We start from the raw sequence: 22,585 nt of genomic DNA, 5'->3' as shown, positions 1-22,585 counted from the left end.
TTATGTAAAACTCTTTCAGTGACTCTGGATTGTGTATGGTATAGAAAGTTTTGTAACTGTGAAGTTGACATTCACCCCCAATGTTTTTTGTTTTTTTTTTTGCCAGTCCTGGGCCTTGGACTCAGGGCCTGAGCACTGTCCCTGGCTTCTTTTTGCTCAAGGTTAGCACTCTGCCACTTGAGCCACAGCGCCACTTCTGGCCATTAAGATAAATGTTAATTGCAAGGTCTGTAACAGGAAATCAATACTTAATAAAAAAAGATGAATTTGGCAATAGCATATTGAGTTATGTAAAACTCTTTCAGTGACTCTGGATTGTGTATGGTATAGAAAGTTTTGTAACTGTGAAGTTGACATTCACCCCCAATGTTTTGTTTTTTTTTTGGCCAGTCCTGGGCCTTGGACTCAGGGCCTGAGCACTGTCCCTGGCTTCTTTTTGCTCAAGGCTAGCACTCTGCCACCTGAGCCACAGCGCCCCTTCTGGCCGTTTTCCATATATGTGGTGATGGGGAATCGAACCTAGAGCTTCATGTGTAGGAGGCAAGCGCTCTTGCCACTAGGTCATATTCCCAGCCCACCCCCGCAGTATTTTGAACAAAGATAGAAATACTTGTTTAGGGAGAATTAGAGAGAGGAGACAGATTCTTTGTTTCTCTGTGGATCTGTGGTACTGTAGGGTTGTACTGTGGGCAGGTCACCTGTTAGTATAAGCTTGTATCCATTTTAGGAAAATGGGTACACATCATTATTTGATGTGGCAACTTTTATCTGTCGTGGTTCCTTATAAGATATATAGAATATAGGAATTATGACTTGAAAGCATGTTGAAAAACATACAAAATGATTTGTTTCTGCAGCTAACAATCATTATGTTCTGAGTCATTACACATAGCCTTGGTCATTACAGTGCTCAAAACTGTCCTCAAGAAAACGAAATAGGAACATTGAATGTTAGAGTAATCTTATCTCATTAAAAGATTACTGGAAAGATACCATTTTAATTTTCTAAGTATACAGTCTCAATTATAATTTAGTATTATTGAGATTAGGTGGTGAACTGCATGAGCTATGACCAAGAGGGAAACCAGCTAGACATAGAAGCTCACATTTCACAAGGATTGAAAAATGTACACTTGAATTTTAGGGTTTAATATGTATCATTTATTTATATATGTATGTAATTTACATATTATTACATATTTATATAACAACCATATAAAATTGTGTACTTACAGTACCTATGCAATTTTTATATAGGCATATGTGATTGAAATATATAGGTTCAAGATTTTTATCCTTATTAGGTCTTTCAAATAAAGCCAATTTTTGTGGCTAATTAAATACAGAATCTCATGTTAATACACACACGTTACATGTATATATGTGTGTGCATGAGTATGTGTACATATATGGACACATGTGTATGTATATATATGAATGTATATGAGTGTGTATCTATGTGTTTATGTATGTGTATGCATATATGTGTATATGTAAGTATACATTTATATACATATATGTACATGTGTGTATACGTGTATATATCTGTCTGTATACACACATACACACAAATACACACATATATGTCTATCCTGACTGATCAGTCACACTATATGAAGATATAATGCAATAGATTCCAAACTGAGACATTAACTTTAGAAAAGAGCATTATAGGGCTGGGGATATAGCCTAGTGGCAAGAGTGCCTGCCTCGGATACACGAGGCCCTAGGTTCGATTCCCCAGCACCACATATACAGAAAACGGCCAGAAGCGGCGCTGTGGCTCAAGTGGCAGAGTGCTAGCCTTGAGCGGGAAGAAGCCAGGGACAGTGCTCAGGCCCTGAGTCCAAGGCCCAGGACTGGCAAAAAAAAAAAAAAAAAAAAAAAAGAAAAGAGCATTATACAATTGATTATCTGGTAGGATCTTTAATGAGATTTTATTTGTATGACTAAGGCCATTTTTTTTTCTAATTGAATTATTTTAAGCATATTGTATGTGACCATACTCCATAGCTTTCACTACCATTTTCTCTGTGTATTACTAGAGATTCAAAAGTATTTTTGACCATGATGAAGTGCTCTCTTGGCCCATCTTCGTATGTTCATGATCATCTTCAGATATGCCTGATATCTTTGTTAGATATTCCTCTGGTCATAAAAAGCCATCAGAAAGCTATCCCAGATTGGTTGATCAATTATATGTTTCCACACTTAATCAGTCAGCTTGATTAATGTTACTCCGTCCATTATCTCAGAACTTTAATAAGGATTAGCTCATTACATTCTCTTGAGGGTAGGTGATATAGCTAGTGGTACAGTTTAGCATGTGCAAAGCCCTGGTTCCATCCCTAGTACCACCAAAACAAACAAAAACAATTCTCTTAATGATATTCTGGGCTACATACTATTATCCCCTAGGCAGTGGAATAGAGGGGAGGCAGTTCAGTGGCTGACAGAAAATTGCACACGTTTTGTGAAAGCATTGAGTTCACAGTAGACCTTACTAAATTGGACTGTTTTGAGGGCTTAGTGAGTGCATATAAAAAGCAGTATGCTGATAAGTGCTGGATCTTGAGATTTTAGTCATTTCTCCTTCACTCCAGCAGTAGAACAAGCATGAGCTTGTAGAATACACACTATGTAAGTATTTTGTTAATAGAAAGTAATTTAGATGGAATGTGTCCCTCTCGAATTCAGGGGGTACCCATATTATATAATTAGGAGGTGGATCCTAAAAGATGGTTAGATGCCCTTATAAAGGGGCTTAATGGAGAGATTTGGTTCTCTCTTGCCCTTCTTCCTTCTGCCATGTGTGATAAAAATTTCTCCCTTTCAGAGACTTCAGCAGCGGGATATGTCTGGGACCCAGAGAGTCAATCTGCCAGTATTTAATCCTACACTTCCCAATAAGTTTCTTTGCTTTATAAATTTCCCAAACACAGGTGCTCTGCACAAATGTATCTAGGTCACAAAAGTATTTGTATGGGTTTTCTTTCTCTAAGCAGCTTCAGCTCTTTGATACTCAAGAGAATATGCATGCTCAAGCACACACACACACACACACACACACACACACACAGACGTATATTTCTCAAAACTCAAGGGAATTTCCTTCTTAGGTCTTTGCATCCCATCTGGATGACATTTGTTTCTGAGTTTGGTCTACTTTGGCCCTTGGCTTTCCACTCTCTTAGCTATCACTGAAAATCTTTTTCACCTGTTACTTCCTAATTGGATTGCTAAATAGCAGTTATTGTGTTCTCCTACAATGATCCCAAGTGTAGAATCACTTGATGGGGAGGGGTGCTAGGGGTAGTTTGTGTTGAATAGCATGTACTGTATGTACATGCACATATCTGCTGGTGAGGTAGGCATCAGTTGTCATACACTGGAAACAATGTCTACAGGCCATTGTTTGGCTAGGTGATTTTTTTTTTTAGTGAATACTGCCATGTTTTATTCGGGAGATACAGAGCAACTTTCTAGAACCTTCTCAGTAAGTGATTTAAATGAATCATGGGGCATTTTCCATGAAAGAAGTTTACCCTTGAACAGAGATTATAGTTGGTTTTTAAAAATTTAAATGTTACTTTGATAGCCACTCTTAATGAAAAAGATCATTTATATATACTTCATTTTATGTTGTATGACTGGTATCAGTGCATTTATATTTTTCTATCTTTGGCCAAATTCCTTTCTTTCTTTCCCTTTTTATGACATTTTAAGTGTTGAATCAGGATGAACAGAATTCCATATTGTTTGCCATATGTATCAGTTATAGGTTTGGCATCTGTAACAGAGATTTATTAAAAAAACAACAGTGACTTAAACAAGATACAAGTGTGTTTCTCCCTCATTTAACTGTTTAGGCATAAATAAACTGGATGTTGTCAGAATCTGGGTCCTTTGAATCTTTTTTTTTCAATGACACCAAGGACCTTGCCCTCATCAGTGCAGTTCCAGAGAGCTTGCCATTTCATGTATGTACCAGTTAGCAGTAAGGGAAGTCAGTGGGAGAGAAAGACCTGTTTTGTCAGTGATGTGGAAATGGTGCACTCTACTCTTATGTTCTTCCCTTGGACAAGAACTTCATTTTAGGACCATTACTTATCATGGGATAGGTTCAGCAGTGTTTCTAATCTAGGACAGCATGTGCTAGTTAAAATGTAGAGGACTTAATACAACAAAAAAGAGGTATAATTGGATTGGAAGTTAATTAGTAGTCTGTATACCACCATAGAAATAGAATTTTCACTCAGATTCTGATGGATATTATCAAATAAATAGAGCATATTTTAAATGTATTTTATTTATTTAGATAAATCTCACACACTTTTTACAAGCTAATAAACACTGACAATTTCTTCCACAGACCTGTAATCATTAGTGCATATCTTTAGCTTTGCTTAATAGAGATGGCTTTTGGTTGTTGAATCTACTTTTTAATTTCTTAGTAAACAGTGGTTACTGGGATGTGATTGTTCTGTATTTGCTACACTGTTTTGCTACTGGGCATATGAATCAATTAATTGCAATATGGGAGAAGAGAAGTAAGTCTGATTCAGTCTGAGGCTGGAGAATAGGTATTAAGATTCCAGATTATTATTTTTTTTTGTTGTTGTCTGAAGGTAAATAATGAAGCACCAGGCTCTAAGGGATGATGAAGCCTGGATCCCTGAGTCACCACGTGGCAATAAGTTCATCACCAAGATTCTTCCTTGGATCATTACATGAGAAACAAACAAAACAAAGCAAACAAAACCAAGAATCCCTTATGTTTAAATGTTACACATTTTGGGATCACTTAATTAAAGTCACTTTGGCCTACCCAACTACAAGCTCTTTGTAGGTCCTCATTTGCTATTGATTTTTATAATCAGTGTATTGTGGAACTAAATGATCCACAGGAATTTTGATTTCTAAGCAGCTGGTGAACATTTTTGGGTTATAACATTTTTCCAAATTTTGTTGTTACTCACAAATTCTCCATTTGTTTGTGAATTATATTCTCTGTCAAAACATTTAAGACTATTTTCCATCTTTTAGAAACTGAACAGCAGTTTTTCTGACACTGGTTTTTATGATGATAAATAGTTTTTTTTCTTTCTATTTTTGGGTTTGGGGGATGCTTAATAAAAAATAAGAATAAAACTATTTTGTGTGTACTGAAAGACAGAATGTCATATAACACTTGCTAGAATATTTACTGACATGGAATTTATTCTTAGAAAATGAATTATGCATCTAGGAAGTTTATGGCCTTATTAGGTAAAAAAATAGGCAAGAGTTAATCTTAACACTAAACTTCTGAGTGAAAATGATATTATCTAGTACTGTAGAAATATTAGCTTGGATATTTTGCCAATAAGCTGTATGCTAAACTATGTTTTTTCAGTCAGTCTACGTATTTCGAGGATGTAGAAAACATTGTAGTTATTTGCTTCCTCCCCTGACTTGAGTACTTAGTTGATGTTATGGACATAGACTGGGAAGATGAGCATTGTCTAGAAGCTCAAGTACTACAATCATGCTTATTCATCCCTTTCTCAGGCTACCTGCTAGTAAGATTTGCATAACTTGCTAATTACTTTCAACCACTAGTCACCTTAAAACAATGTAGTCTAGGATATATGGCTGAACACTAATTAGTGCATGGGTTGTGTGATTTTAAGCCATTTATCCCTGTTCTGGTTGGATTCTTTTAATGTATTTGAAAAGTCTAATGTAATGTTTAGCAAACAAATGTTCTGAAAAGAAAATTACAACATATATAAATGGCCTTTGGTCCTTTGAACTGGTAGTGATTACTGTTTTTTAGTGTCTTTATAAAAGTATTTTATCTCTTTCATTGATCAATTAATTCTACCTATTATTGGGATTCACTATTTCCCAGGTGTTTTTCTAGGTCTTCCAATATCATATAGTGAATTACACAAACTTTTTGCACTCAGATTTACTTTTTTTTAATAGTCCACACAGTTTATTCATCAGTATAACAGGAGAGAAACTCCATCGTGATAGACATAAGGCAGATACAGGGGTGGATCTCTGGGTACATTCTTGATACACATGAACAAATATCTTAGGTTTCACAACACATGGCAAGTATGATGTTGCTTTATTAACAGCCGTTCAATCTCCTCTCCAGTTCTTCTTTCCTGAAAGAATCCTGATCTCATCAATAGAAGCAATGTTCCTTACCCCAGATAAGGCCAACTCAAGTCTCCTTTGAAGGGTTTTCCCAGGCTTTCTTGTGAACCAGTACCTTCTAATAAAATGTAAAACGAAATCTGCAAGAGACTTATGGGGAAGGTTTTAATCCCAAATATCAGATTTACTTTTTAATGGAAAAGTGTTACATAAGTCACTAAATTCATATATGTTATTTATATATCAGAAAATACCAGGTAATAGTAAATCTGATGATGTGAATGAGACCAAGTGAAACACCTAGTTCATAGTGCAGAGTGAAGAAGGTGTACACTTCATACAATTGACATAAGCAGTGACAAACGCTTCCTTGAATAGGTGACATGAAAAGTTACCCAAATGAATAGAGGAGCAAAGTACTGTGATTTTCATTAGGTGAACAGTCCATGGGCAATAGCAAGTGCAAAGGCCTAAGAAAGAATGAACAAGGCTAGGAAGTCCAGTTTGATTACAGTAAGAGATGAAGTTGGATAAAAAGGGGACCAGGAGAAGGCCCATCTTGTATCCCATCTTGATGACATCTGTTTCTGATTTTGGTCGACTTTGGCCCTACACTCTCCACTCTCTTGGCTCTCACTGAAAGTTATTTTATCTGTTACTTCCTAATCTGTTTGCTAAAGAACAGTTATTGTGTTCTCTTACAATGATCCACACAAATAAGTAGAAGTACAGAGATGTAAGGAAAAGGTTAGTGGTCTGAGCATGACAAGAACCCACTACAGAGTTCTGAGGGGAGGGAGAAACATGATAGGATTTCTATTTTAAAAGATCGCTGTTTGCTATAGAGACTGCTATAGAGGCATTTTTGTGAGGGGTAACATTATGTCAGGAAGCTCCTGTGTTTCTAGGTTCAACATTGACAAGGGAAGGCCCAAGCAGAGGAGCGGAGAGGTGATAGTGTGACATTTGAGCTAAAGATTACTTTCCTAAACACAGAGCCAGCTGCGATGGAGGGATTAGAGGTGGAGTCTCTTGGTTCAAGTCCCACCCTAACCAATTATTAGCAGAATGATTCTCAAGAGTTACATACATGCATCTAGCCTCATTTACTTAATATGCAAGGTGACACCTATTTGTGATAGGAACTACTTCTAAGGCCTTTATGACACCCAGAGAAATTATCCATAAGACACTCAAAACTGTTTAGTACCTAATAACAGCCAGTACTCTATATCTCAAGGTTCTGCTTCTAAAAATTTGACTAACTTGGATGGAAAATTTTAGAGCAGAACTGAACCTGTATTGAACATGTATAGACTTTTGATTTTATTTCCTGAATTACACAAAGTAACCCCTATTTTAAAAGCACTTACATTTATACTAGTTGTTATAATTCATCCAAAGATGATTTAAAGTATACAGGAACTGAGGTTATATCAAAGTACCACATCTTATTTACTTGTATCCATCTGTCTGTCTACCTGTGTCTCTATCTATGTATCTATATGTCTATGTATCTAAATATGTATGTATGTATGTATGTATGTATGTATGTGTATGTATGTGTGTATGTGTGTATGTATGTATGTATCTGTCTGTCTCTGTCTTTTTGCTGGTAAATTGAAGGTAAGACTTTCTAGGATTTGTCTGCCCAGACCGACTTTGAACCACAGTCTTCAGATCTCAGCCTCTAGAGTACCTAGGATTTCAGGCATGAGCCACCAGTACCAGGTTGCTACATTATTTGGCTATTCAAGAGAGTCCTACAACCAATCCCTTTCCCTACCCTAGTTAAAGAAGGAAGACTGTACTAAATATTTTCAAACTATTATCTTTATTGATTTATTTTAAATAAGTAATGAAAGACTTAAATAATGAAAATAGTGTAAGGTTTTACCACTAGTGTTTACATATAAAAGAATAATTGCTATAAGAAAACTTACTTTAAATATTATGTTTTGAACACTTTTTAGCTATGTACATTAATTAAAATACATTTTGGAAGAGCACGTACTATACACATTACTTAGAATAGATCCTTAACTTTTATTTTAGTCCCTGTCTTTTATTTTGAGGAGCTATGAAACATCTTTTTCATTTTGGGTTGGATACAGAATGGAAAGATGCAGCCATGGAATCATTCTTTCTCTACAGCCTAACTTCATGAGCTTTGTTGAAATTTACATCCTTCATCTGCAAAACAGTAGACATGGCACATCTTCCCAAACTTATGTAAATATTGTGTTTTCTCAGTTTGTGTCTGTTTTTCTATCCTCATATTCTGTGTACATACATGGGAAAAATGTCTGGAGGAACTTTCTGGAAGTAAATTGCAATTGAAGACATATAATACCATGTTTCCTACAGGTGTGGGCAGATGATAAAACTACTTACCTTCCTTTGAGAGTTGTCTCCAGTACCACCAAAGCTTCCACAATCTTGAGCAAGAAGTGATGGTTAAACTCATTTCATATCTATTATACATCTGATGATACCTTTCAATTTAATGAAAAATACATTTGATGTCAGAAGATTTGGTCATAATGATAACAAAGCATTTGAAATCTTAATTTCCTTCACATAAATCAGTCTGTTCTTACATTCAAATAATGCATATGCACAAAACTAGCACTTCCAAAATTTTCATTCTGCAAGTGTGTATGAGCATGCACACCTGTGTGCATGCAGCAGGCCTGGATGAGTCATTTCATAGACCTTGGAACACAGCAAGAAGAACATGTTGATCCTCAGGCCAGGCTCACCTAGGACCTAAAATCATTGTCCTAGACTGGTCTTGTGAAATTTTCTTGGGTTCTTACTACAATAAATTTGTATTTATAGATGAATCTATGAGAGGCTGTCAAGACAGAAAAGGAAATATGAACAATTAAATAATATATAAATGTATATAGGAAGAGATCTATGCATTGACAGAGGTCATTTCAAAAGAAATGTTATTACAACCCTTTCTTTGCAAAGCAATCAGAATGTATATGGTCAAAAACAGCAGTAAAAGACAGTTTCATGTGGCTGAATTGCCCATAATATCAGAAGTGTGCCCTAGAGCAATAGTAATGTAATGGAAATTCTGCAAAAAGACCAAGCCCTTCCATGCTACCATCCTCTCCAGTTGGAAGGATCTTTAAGAAAACTCAGACTCCCTTGTGTTTTAAGTGAACCATGTGACTTAATTTTACCTACAAATTTACCTCCTTTATTACTTCACAGAATAATTTTTGGTGAGCACAGCTATAGAACAGTCTATGAACTGTGATGGCTCAAAACTACCAAATATTGGCTGGGGATATAGCCTAGTGGCAAGAGTGCCTGCCTCGGATACACGAGGCCCTAGGTTCGATTCCCCAGCACCACATATACAGAAAACGGCCAGAAGCGGCGCTGTGGCTCAAGTGGCAGAGTGCTAGCCTTGAGCGGGAAGAAGCCAGGGACAGTGCTCAGGCCCTGAGTCCAAGGCCCAGGACTGGCCAAAAAAAAAAACAAAAAACAACAACAACAACAAAAAACTACCAAATATTTAAGTTAGCTAAAAGTAAAAAAAAGTCCTATGTCAAAGATTGCATATGCAGTTTCTTTTGTCTTTTTTCCCCCAGGGTTTTACCCCTGATGACACTGTTATTGATTTTGGTACCCTGGGTATTGTATATGTTTATTGAAACTAGAAAAAGGAAGAAGAACATCAAAATGGAGAGACAATGGGTAAAAGTCAAGACAATGCAACAACAATGCTTAAAAAACTATATGCTGTAATCCAACTGTACAACTCATGGGGAGGGGGATTTGGGGAGGGGTAAGGAGGAAGACAAATGAGGGATGAGGTAACAAGTTTGATAAGAAATGTATTCACTGCCTTATGTATGAAACTGTAACATCATTTTGACAAAAAAAAGATTGCATATGTGCTTGTCACAGCACCAGGAAGAACACTGAAAAAAATATATTTACGGAGTCCCACAGAGAAAAATATCTAACAAGTGAGACTCTTGTTGTGGGTGCTTGGCATTGTTCTAAATATTAACTTGTTTAATGTTCAAAAATACTTTCATTGTAGTTTGATGTTACACTATGGTTTTCCTTTTCCCTCCTACCATTCATCTCTTCTTCTGTCATCTCTCTTTCCCTTCTTTTCTCCCTCCTTTCTCTTTTTCTCTTATGTTAATGATGGAAGACAGAATCTTGAACAGACCAACTACATGCTCTACCACTAAACTACATCCCTAGCAGACCAGCTGAATGTCTAATTTTATACTTAAGGATAATCTAGGCAATAAAAAGTAAATTTGCCTAATGTCATAAATTTCTGAAATGGCATTGAAATTAAAGCCACCTAATAGCAGTGGTTCCTCTTCTAACTATGTTGTCTAAGATTCCTGGGTGCTAATTATCAATTTCTTGGTTCATTTTGATTCTGGAAAAATTTTTTGATGAAATTAATTTTATCTAGCTTTAAAATTATGATACTTTATATTATTTTTGTGTGATATGCCTTGGATAGTGTTGTGGTGGAATGATTTTTAATGTGTAAAAAATAACATCACCTTTGCAAAAATGACCATTATACCATCAGTGCAACTACTGGCTAACCTGAACTGAGGGGAAAGCATGTCAGATTTATGACCAATCAAATAGCATGTAATAAAAGCTGATTTTTATAATCTTCCTTTTTTTGGTAAAGTAAAAGGTAGGTGGTGTTTTAAAATTCTCAACTAAGATACTGTCTTAGAGTATAAAGAATATAGATTTACTAATAATTAACCTAAGGCTGAAGCAAAACCTATAGAAAAACTAATTTCAGACATATTGGGTTTCATAAAAAAAATTGAAGTGTGAAAGCAACAAATGCTTGGAATTGTAGAGATGGAAATAAAGATCTGATCCTTAATCAGTTGAAATGATCACTAATAAATGAAATCCAGAAATAAACTCCCATCTCAGCATGATCCCAAATACCAGTTTTTTCATAATTAGTGAACTTATTATTGAAAATTTTAACTCTTTTCTTCTCAAGATTTCTTCAAATTCTTTAGCTGCAATGCAAAGGATTAAGATTTTAAATTAGATGAAAAAGTCATTAAATGGAATCAAAATAATGCAAAACAAACACATGAATTTTCGAGAAGTCTCAAAAACATGAACAAAAGGAATCATTCAAATGTCATCCCATTTAAGTGGTAAATGCTCCCTGACATGTTTGTCAGTTTCTTGGCACTGAGTGAACCAGGGATGTGGACCCTTGTTTTTGAATGTCCTTTCTTCCCCTTCTCCCACTCTCAGACATCTTCATGCCTTCCATATGCCTTGATCAATCTGCGATCTCCCTCACACTTTGCCATCTCCCTTAACTTGCTAGTGAGTCATCTGAAGTCCTTGATGTGTTCAGAAATTAGACATTGATTATTGTTTTGCCTTTTTATACAGTTACTTCCCTTATCCATTTCTTGATTTTTCTTTGCTGATTGATGGCAGATTAATTTCAGAACAAAATGGCCATGGATAACTGAGTCCATATTTTCATAAAAGAAACTAAATAGGTTTATAAATTGCAAGACCAGTTATATTGAAGTATGTTGAAGCCAGTACTGAACACACTATATCACAATCTCATATACAATATGTGGCTTTCAATTAAGGAATTATTCAACAGAAAGAGAAAACTCACAATGGAAAGCTTCACCATTTTCCTTTGAAATTCTCATGCATTTTGAGAAGAGTAGAGAAAACACATTTCAGTATGCTTGGCAGTCACTCAAATTTGTGTGCTCTAAGTTTAGAACCAAACTCAATCTGCCCTCTGTTCAAGTTCTGTTCTGTGCTGGCAAAACACCACTTGCTTGTTCAGAGGGAGAAGGATGCAAAGCTTTAGAATCTGCAAAAAACTTAGTGAACACAAAATTACTCTCTAACAATTACATTATTCTGAGATAAAATAAAATGGAATTAAACACACACGGGTGAATTTTTTCTCACATATGGCTATAGAATAAATAGAAACACGTTTAGTGATAGTTGTTTGGTGCTTAGCAAAACTTATTAACGTTTAAAATTGGTTCACTTCCCTTGATTTTCTAAGGTACTAGGCTTTCCTAGCTCTTATTTCTATTTTTTTCATCATCATCTCCTTTTATATTTTAAGTTTAATAGATTTTGTAGTATTTTAAATCCACCTATTTGTATTATTGTGGTAAGGTACAATAGATATACCATAATCTATTTATATTTAATTATCTAGCCTGAATGAAGTGTATGTGCAAATATATTAAACATATATATGCAAATAAGTTAGACATGTTTATAAATTTTTGACCTATTCATTTCATATAAATAGGTATCTTAAGTTATTTTGCGTATAAAACCTGAAAAATGTGATGGGTAGGTCTGTGTAGCTATGGGTAAAATATGCTGAAAATATTTAGAGGATGGGAACATAAAATAAACTTGGCCCAAGAAGTTTGAAAATTACATGTGATTTTTATGATTAACAATCTGAATTTTAACGAGGCTTTGTTTTATATTTGTTGATATCTTATTTGTATATCAATAGGATGCAACACATATTCCTGTCCTTTTAAATCACTTCAGACTACTTACTGTATAATGTATTTAAAAAAAATCTCAATCTATCAGTCATATTTGAATCATATTGACTTAAAGTATAGAGTCAGTAGGGTACTTAAGAGCCAATAACCTGTGAACTCAGATTCATTGGCTTTAAATCCTGGCTCAGTGGTATGCAAGTGTATATAAATGTATTAACTTACTTATGATAGACTTAAGGGAGATCTCAAATAGTATAATTTCTTAGAAAGGCAAAGTCTGAGTTCAGCAAAATAAAGCACTAGGAAGTGGAAACTCAAAAGAGGTACGATGGGATCAATGGGAAAGAAGAAGAGAAGAGGTGGAGTATGCGGTCAAGAATTAAGTGTATATCCTACAAAATGAAGAAGAGTGAAGGATGCAATTCCATTTGTCCAGTCTTTCTTTGACTTGTTTTGACTCTGGATCTTTACTTAGAAAATTTCTGCCTGTGCCTAGGAAGACTGGTGTTTCCTTTACCCCATCCTGTAATATTTTTATGTTTTCTGCCTTACATTTAAGGTCTTTGATCCACTGTAAATTGATTCTGGTTCTAGGTAATACATAGGGATCTAATTTCAGTTTTCTGCATGTGGATAGCCAGTTTTGCTACCACCATTGGTTTTTCTTCCAGCCTATATTTTTGGCTCCCTTATCAAATATTAGATGGCTATAAGTCTGGGGTTCATTTCTGGGTATTCTATTTGTTCCATTGGTCCTCAGGCTTATTCTATGACAGTACCAAGGTGTTTTTATTACTGTGGCTTTGTAATAGAGTTTGAAGTTTGGTATTCTTATTCCTTCAACACTTTTCCTTGCTAAGGATTGCTTTGACTATCCAGGTCTTTTGTTATTCCATATGAATTTTTGGATTGCTTTCAGTACTTCAATTGAAGAATGCTGTTGGCATTTTGATGAGTTTGATTGAATTTGTAAATTGCTTTGAGCAGTATTGTGATTTCTTTTTTTTTTTTTGAGTTCAAACATAATATTTGTTGAAGCTGTTTACTACTTAAGAAGTGCACAGAGGGGCTGGGGATATGGCCTAGTGGCTAGAGTGCTTGCCTCGTATACATGAAGCCCTAGGTTCGATTCCCCAGCACCACATATACAGAAAATGGCCAGAAGTGGCGCTGTGGCTCAAGTGGCAGAGTGCTAGCCTTGAGCAAGAAGAAGCCAGGGACAGTGCTCAGGCCCTGAGTCCAAGCCCCAGGACTGGCCCCAAAAAAAAAAAAACAAAAAAAACAAAAAAAAACAAAAGAAGTGCACAGAGACAAAGACTTGCTTAAATGAATACAAGTGAAACTAATAAAAGGTGAACTGTCGATTGTATGTGACCTGCACAGGAAGCAGCATCTGTCCTTCTTTTGTTTGTTTGTTTGTTTGTTTTTTCAAATTTTTATTATCAAACTGATGCACAGAGAGGTCACAGTTTCATACGTTAGGCATTGGATACATTTCTTGTACTGTTTTTTACCTTGTCCCTCATACCCCGCTCCCCTCTCCCCCTTACCCTTTACCCACTGAGGTGTTCAGTTCACTTACACCAAACAGTCTTGCAAGCATTGCTTTTGTAGTTGTTTCTCTTTTTATTACCCTGTGTCTCTCAATTTTGGTATTCCCTTTCAATTTCCTAGTGCCAATACCAGTATACACGGTTTCCAATATACTCAGATAAGATTACAGAGATAGTGTAGGTACAACCACAGGAAGGTGATACAAGAACATCATCAATAATAGAAGCTACAGATACACCTGGGATGTTGAAAGTAGTTACAACTGTGATATAACAATTGTCTCCATAACATGGAGTTCATTTCACTTAGCATCATCGTATGTGTTCATAAGGGTATAGCTATTGGACCTTGTGGTGCTCTGAGTATTGTGATTTCTAATTTGGGACCATATAATGTCTTTCCATTTCCTTAAACTTCAATTTCCTTTTAAAAAAATTTTAAGTTTTTATAATTGAGATCCTTCACATCTTTGGTTAATTCCTAGGTACTTATTTATTTTTTTGTGGTTATTACAGATAGAGTTGCTTTCCATATTCTAGTCTTGATCGTCTCATTGATGTCTTACAGAAAAGTTACTGGTTTTTGTATGTTCAACAACTCTGGCCATAAAGAAAATGCAAATCAAAACAGCACTGAGATTCCACCTCACCCCAATTAAAATGGCCAATATCAAGGAAACGAGCAATGACAAATGCTGATGTGTCTGTTGCCAGAAGGGAACTCTTTTACACTGTTGGTAGAAATGTAAGCTACTTCAATCACTTTGGAAAGAGGTATGGAGGTTCCTCAAAAAACCAAACATGGGCTGGGAATATGGCCTAGTGGTAGAGTGCTTGCTTCATATACATGAAACCCTGGGTTTGATTCCTTAGCACCACATATATAGAAAAAGCCGGAAGGGGCTCTGTGGCTCAAGTGGTAGAGTACTAGCCTTGAGCCAAAAGAATCCAGGGACAGTGCTGAGGCCCTGAGTTCAAGCCCCAGGACTGGCACAAAAACAACAACCCCAAAACCCAAAAAACTAAACATAGAGCTACCCTGTGACCCAGCAATTTTACTCCTGAGCATTAATCAAATAGAACACAAACAAGGTCACTAACGCTACCAGCACAGCCATGTTCATTTCAGTATTATTTATCATAGCAAAGATATGAAATCATCCCAGATTCCCTACCAGTGTTTGAATGTATCAAGAAAATGTGGTATATATAAATAGTAGAATTTTACTCATCTGTCAGAAAGAATGGTATTGTATCATTCATATGGAAATGAAAAGACGTGAGAAAAATTATATTAAGCAACATAAGCCAAATGCAGAGACACAGGTTTTATGGTTTCCCTCATTTGTGGCAGCTAGAATGTGCCTATGGATCTACAAGTAAACACACTGGGTGGTAAGTAAAGGGTTACACAATGGACTCTATGGAGAGTGGAAATAGTATAATTCTTTACCAAGACTAAATCAGAGCCTAACAAAATAAATATCAGGAAATGGATACTTGCAAGAGGGGAGGGATGGGGCCAAGGGGTGAGGGTTAGAAGAATGAAGTAGGGAAAGGGGAAGAATGCAGGCAAGAATTCATTGTATATACCACAGAACTGAGAAACATAAGGGATGGGGTGGGTTGAGGGTGTGTGTTGAAGTGGTAACACAGATCACGATGAATTATATACATACACTGCTTTGTTAAGTGGTAAACACTTAAATACAGAGCCTAAAGTTAAGGTAAATAAGGGAAAGGGTGGTTGCAAGAGGTGAGTAACATTGATCAAGATGCACTGTATTCATTAACTGTTTTGGTGAATGGCATCTTCTTTGTACAACTACTTAAAGATAATAAAAAAACATTCCGAAAAAAGAAGAGTGAGGGAAGCAGTGGGTAGAGGAGTGGGTCGAGGTGGGTGGGTAAGAATGTTGGAAGGGGTGAGATTGATCAATATGTATTATTCATAAACTGTTTTGTTAAAAGGCAATTCCCTTGTACAACTTCTTAGAGATAATAATAAAAAGAAAAAATACTGGCTCTGTCACTTTGTGACAACTTGACTTTGGGCAAGTTGTTTTATCTCCTGTGTCTCACTTTCTCTTTTAGTGAAAGTATGATAACTTATGTTGTTTGATATTTCTGAGTAGTTTTTTTTTAACAGTACTTTGAATAATATCTGGCACACTGCACATTTTCAATACTTTATTTCTTTGTTTCTATGGATCTTCCATGCTAGAATTAAAGCTTTTTAAGACCCATCAATTCATCTTATTCATGATGGGAATAGCTGCTTCAATTTTTTCTAGCTCTTTATCATCTTTTTTAAAGTTTGAAGTAAAGTTTACATTACATAAAATTGAAAGTGTAAAATTTGGTTATATTTAGTACATTTTTAGTCTGGTACAATCATCACCTCTATTCATTTAAATGCCTTTTGTCATATAGAGATGGTCCCCTTCTTTCTTTATTGGTTAAACTTTTTTTTAAAGTAGTATTGGATTTTTTTCAGATGCTTTTTGTCTGTAAATTGAGATGACCATGTGGAATTTTCTCTATCCAGTTAATGTCAGATCAGTTTAACAGATTTATATTCATATGTTGAACCATTCTTGCACTCCTTATATAAGTCACACTTGATTGTGGATATATAATTCTCTTAGTTTGTGCTAAAGTTGGTTTGTTAGGATATTTATCTAAGTTTTATTTTCTTTTAATGTCTTTACATGGCTTTGGTGTAAAGATAAAGCTGGCTTCATGAGAAGAGATAAGATTGTCTTTTTTCTATTTTTTAGAGAAGAGTTTGAGACAAATTTGGTACTAATTAATTCTTTGAATTTTTAGATTTTGTAAGTGATGATATGTTTTTTCTCCTGTCTTTAAAGAATATTAATTCAACATTTATAGTTGTAAACTGTCTGTTCAGATTTCCTGTCTTCTTGAGTAGTACTTTGTGTGTTTCTAAGAATTTTTCTATTTCATCTAGATTAACTGATTTGTTGAGGTACATTTTTTTCAAAGTGTTAGAGGAATAACAATACCAAACTTCCCACTCTGTTACAAAGCTGTAGTAGTAAAACCTATGTTTTGGGGGGGTCTGACTTCTTGCTTTGCTTAATAAAATTTTTTCCAAGTCTTTCCATTTCCTTACACATGGTACAGTATCATTCTTTCTGATGGACACATAAAATTCCATTGTTTATGTATATCAAATTTCTTTGATCACGATTCTTCCACTGAGGAGCCTCTGAGTTGATTCTAATCTTGGTATGGTAAACAATGTTGTACTCTTTTCTCCAATTAATCACACACACACACACACACACACACACACACACACACACACACACGAAGCGGAACTATAGCTCAAGTGGTAGAGCACTAGCAATGACCTGAAAATACTCAGAGAAAGCGCCCAGAGCCTGGATTCAAGCCCAAGCAGCAGGGGGGAGGGAGGGAGGGAGGGAGAGGGAGAGAGAGAGAGAGAGAGAAAGAGAGAGAGAGAGAAAGAGGAGAGAGAGAGAGAGAGAAAGAAAGAGATCCCATCTCACCTTAGTGAAAATGGCCCATTATCAAGGAAAAATAAGGATACAGATGCTGGTAAGTGTATAGCCAAAAGAGAATTCTAATACACTGTTGATAGGAATGTAAACCACTCTGCCCTGGGAATATAGGCAACACATGTAGGATGAAACTGAATGGAGGTCAAATATGGTAGGGTAGAGGAAGTTTCAGGGTCATTAAATAGGCAATTCTATGGGCCCTGTTTCTAGAACATGGTCTGTGGATGAGGACTCTAGCTCCAGGTGGGAACAACACTTTAATACTGTGAACTTCTTGATGTGGAAGAGGAAAAGGGTAGTCACAGGCAGAAAGGGGCCCCATTGTGACGGACTAAGATTTCCACACCTGTGTGTACAAATGTTGTAGGGAACCATGGTGAGAGAAAAGCCTTAAATTTCCTCTGGAGCCCTGAGAAGTCAGTTTGAACAGGGCTTTTATGGAGGCATAATTCTCAACACAGTAGAATGGAGCATGTTGTAACTAACAGTCTTGGAACTTGATTAGTAACTTCAGATATTCAGATGTACAGAAAGTCTGTGTCTATGCTCTGGCCCAAGTCCTGTAGACATTAGAAAGCTTGCAGCAGTCCAGCAGCAGCAGAGCAGGGGCTTGGAGGGGCAAGGGGTTGATGATGAAGGAGATGGAGAGAAGGCTGATGGCATAACTGTTTATTCCAGCAAAAGCCTTAACTATATTCACCTTCTATATTTATCACATGCTTGCATAATATTGTCCTAGGACCCACTGACAAATACCACACATCCTTCCTCATTCTATTTCAATCTTTGTCCACCATGCTCCCTCAGATAAGCCCCCAGGCCCAGAAGCTAAAAGTAACACTTCCCCAAACAAAAGGGCAACTATTTGCAGCCCTGAGGGTTGGAGTCAATGGTGATGGAGCCTTTGCTCACACCTTGCCAGCTCCTGGCACCTCAGGGTCTACAACATGAGCTGTGTTGAGCAGTATTGATCTTGCTGTCCAGAGACAAAGGCTGTTGGTACTTTTTGTATTACTGTAGTTTTTCAACTGGGCTTCAGAGACACCACACTCTTTCAAGTCTCCTGTTTCAGTGGTAACTTTGCTAGCTTTCCTCTTTTTCTGTCTCCTGTTCCTCATTAAGCAATACTAGAAGACTCCAGTTCAATCATCGATCTTTCTGTTCTGCAGTCATATTATTCTTAGCTCTCTAGATTAGACTTCTTTTTTAATTCAAATACTACATATCCAATGCATATTTAAAGAAATTTATTGGATTTCTAGTAGACTTCTTGACTTTCTTGAAGATACCTACTCCCCCCTCAGGCAAGGCCAGTCTATTCTTCTAGCTGATCAGGCCTAAAATATCCTCAGATAATCTCTTTTATATATATATCCGATTCTTCAGGAAATTATGCTGTCCTAGCCACAAAAATATATAGTTGGTTTTCATGATTTCTCACTGCCTGTAACCTGGTTGAGGTTACCAAACACTCATCTAATTGATTATCAAACCTCCTGGCTGGACTTTGTAGGTTCCATACTTCTTATTGTTGTTGATGTTAATTTTGTATGCTCAAGGCAGATCATGCCTTTCTTTTCACAGAAGCCTCCAAGGGCTCTCTACTTCATTCATAATGAAAGCTAAAGCCCTTTAAAGATTACATGGTGAGCTCACAGCCCATTCTGATTGGCCACAGCCATGTCTATGACACTGATTCAACCTTTTGATTATATAAGTGTTCTCTTTAGTGCTGCTGTTTGGAGTAAGAGAGTAAAATCCTGGATTTGGAGGAAGTGTCTCACCAGGTACAGTGGGCTGATCAGGAGGGAAATCCCGAAGAAGCAGCCTGAGAATTGAAGAGGTATTCTCTGGACCCTGCAGCTCCACTGTGGACCAGCAAGTATAACTTGACTTAAAGCAGATGTGAGCATGTTTTCTGCCTCCTATAAAGAAGAAACAAAGGAGGGGCAAAGAAGGTGCAGAAACTGACATTCATCAAGGGCTGGGGGTGTGGCTTAAACGGTAGACTACCTGTCTGGCAAGTGAAGGCTTTAAGTTCAAACTCCAATATTAAAAATAAATGACATAACTGAGCACTTGTGGTCAGCACTGTGTTAGGTAAATTACACTAATTATCTTATTCAACCCTTCTTTATTTCTTGTAAATTATCTTTCTGATTTTCTCTGGTAAATGCTTTTAAAACCTTGATCAAACTCTTGTTCGTTCCTAGTTGTTCACCTCTCTCTCTCTGTCAGTGAACATTTTGTGTGTGTGTGTGTGTGTGTGTGTATGGAAACTTATTTCAATGTAGACTATAAATATTTTGGCAAAAAAGAGAACACTTATTTCTAATTTGGACTATCTAAATATTATTTATAGTATCTTAAATATTACTTTCCTCAGAGAACTCTATTATTTGCAATATACCACCTAAGAAATGTAATATTTTGTTTATAATTTTAGAACTTAGAAACTTGTAAAAGCTTAGAACAGTGGTAGGCACGTTGTTACATTCTCAATAAATCTGTTATTACTATTCATTTTCAAATGCTCAAGGAGATGACTAATTTCTGTGAACTCTCATATTAGGCCATTGTGTTGGTTTCTCAGCACATAATTGTCTTATTGTTACTGTTCTTCATGTCTGTATCTGCTATAGTTTGGACTTGAAATGTTTCTCAACCTCCCTTTTGTTAAAAGCTTACTCACCAATCTATGGTTTGAGGTGGTAGAACTTTTAAGAGATGAGGTGCTCTGGTCATGGGGCATGCCTTTAAAAGGGATGGTAGGACTCTAGTCCCTTTCTCCCCTCATCCTTTTTGTTTAGACCATGAGCTAAGTGATTTTGCTTCCTTAACACTGACACCATCTAGCACATCTCAAAGCAACAAGGCCAATCAATGACAAAGAGAACGCTTCAAAATTGTTAGCCATTACATCAGGTATTGTTATAACAGTAGAGAGTGGTATTAGAAAGCTAACATATCTTCCGCCTGTTAACATATGACAAACTCCTTGTCACATGGTGTAGAGAGGAATGAGACTGGACTGGATGAAATCCAAAGCCTTCATAATAGATTTGATATCCCACTTGGTCATTTCATTCCATGCTGAGCTCCAATTTGAACCTTTTGTGAAGTGCACAGTATTTACCTAAGTTTCAGAATACTTGTGAGCCTGTTACATAGCTGGGCAACTCAGCAGTTAATATTTATTATTCCACAGTTTTCTCTGATGTCTTTTCCAGTCCAACATTTTTTCTAGTTTCAGTATGTGCAGAGTGAAAATAACTATCCATCCACTGGGGTACAGGAACTGTATCTTTTTTCAGGCATTTCCCAGAGACTACCACAACCCCTGGCACACAGTTGATGCTTTCTGGATTCTCACTGGTCCAAACCTTACACAACTTAGGTCTATAGTCATCTGGAAAGTGGTCTAGTTGTAATCTTGTCATTTAGTTTCTCCTTTTACTATCTCTTAAAATAAATACAGTCACAAATGCATAGAACACACATGTAAATTCTTGGGAAAATGGGTATTGTAGATCTTTAAAGCTCTGAATACTCTCTGGGTTGCATGACAGGTAGTCTTGCTTGTTAAAAAAAAACAACAACCCACACATTAGAAGATGTTGATTTGTCTTTGTGCTCCCTTGTTGCTTGGGTATTGAAGAAACCTGAAATCACACAATGTGAAGTGATTCCAATGCCCAGAGAAAGCAGGAGCTTGAGGCCTTGTTGAGCCAAATGCAGTCCAGGATGACATTGTCTCCATTGTCTCTCAGTCACGTCTCACTCCTCAAGAGTCACTCTCAACAGACATAGCTTGCTGTGCCAAAATATATGGGTGTACAAAGAGGTGGGGGGCAGGTATACAGCTTGGCATTACAAACTGCCAAATCTTCTACACTTTGCATTTCTGGCTCTTTAATCCACCTGGTTTCCAACTCCAGGCACTCTGCAAGATTGGGTTTTAATCAGAGCCACATGTACATTGTTCTGAATTTTCATTACAGCTTATTGCATAAATTATTTTTGGATTCTTGTGATATTGATTTTAATGTTAAACACATTTGGAGCAAGGATTAAATTATACCTCTCATATTCTGTGACATCGTAAGATAAAAATTATTTTTTGTCTAACCTTTAGACTCTAGATTGCTAATTGATTATTCTTTGTTGTGAACGATTAGAAGATGATGCCATTTGTCCCTGTGCTAATCTAAGGGAGAGCAGAGGAGTTAGAATTTGAAGTCAAAAGAAGTTGATCCTAAATTTTAACTAAGAATAAAATCACATTTTGTTTTTTAAAAGTCTTTTTCTTTCTCTTACTTGAGCTAGGGTATACAACATCAGTTCCATTTTCCAGGAATGTCTGGGTATGAGTTTGTATTCATAGTGACATAGAGGTTATGTAAAAATGATGTCAGAAATAGTAAATCAAGCCGGGAGCCACTGGTGGCTCACACCTGTACTCATAGCTACTCAGGAGGCTGAGATCTGAGGATCCCAGGCAGGAAAAATCTGTGAGACTCTACTGTCCAGTGAAACAACCAACGATGGAAGTGGATTTGTGGTTGCTCGGCGACAGTGCCCAGGTCCTGAGTTTGAGTTCAAGCTCCAGGACTGGTGCATATGCACGTGCACACACACACATACACACACACACACACACACACACACACACACACACGTCAATCCAAAAGATGTCTTTACATCATAGTTTTAATATATCTCATTCTCAAAGTTCCTGTGGATATTTGTTATACCCTGATAAGGAATGGTAGTATGTAGT

This window comes from Perognathus longimembris, chromosome 12 (genome assembly GCF_023159225.1).
Source record: "Perognathus longimembris pacificus isolate PPM17 chromosome 12, ASM2315922v1, whole genome shotgun sequence".
In the NCBI taxonomy this organism is placed as follows: Eukaryota; Metazoa; Chordata; class Mammalia; order Rodentia; family Heteromyidae; genus Perognathus; species Perognathus longimembris.
Note: the sequence above shows the minus strand (reverse complement) of the source record.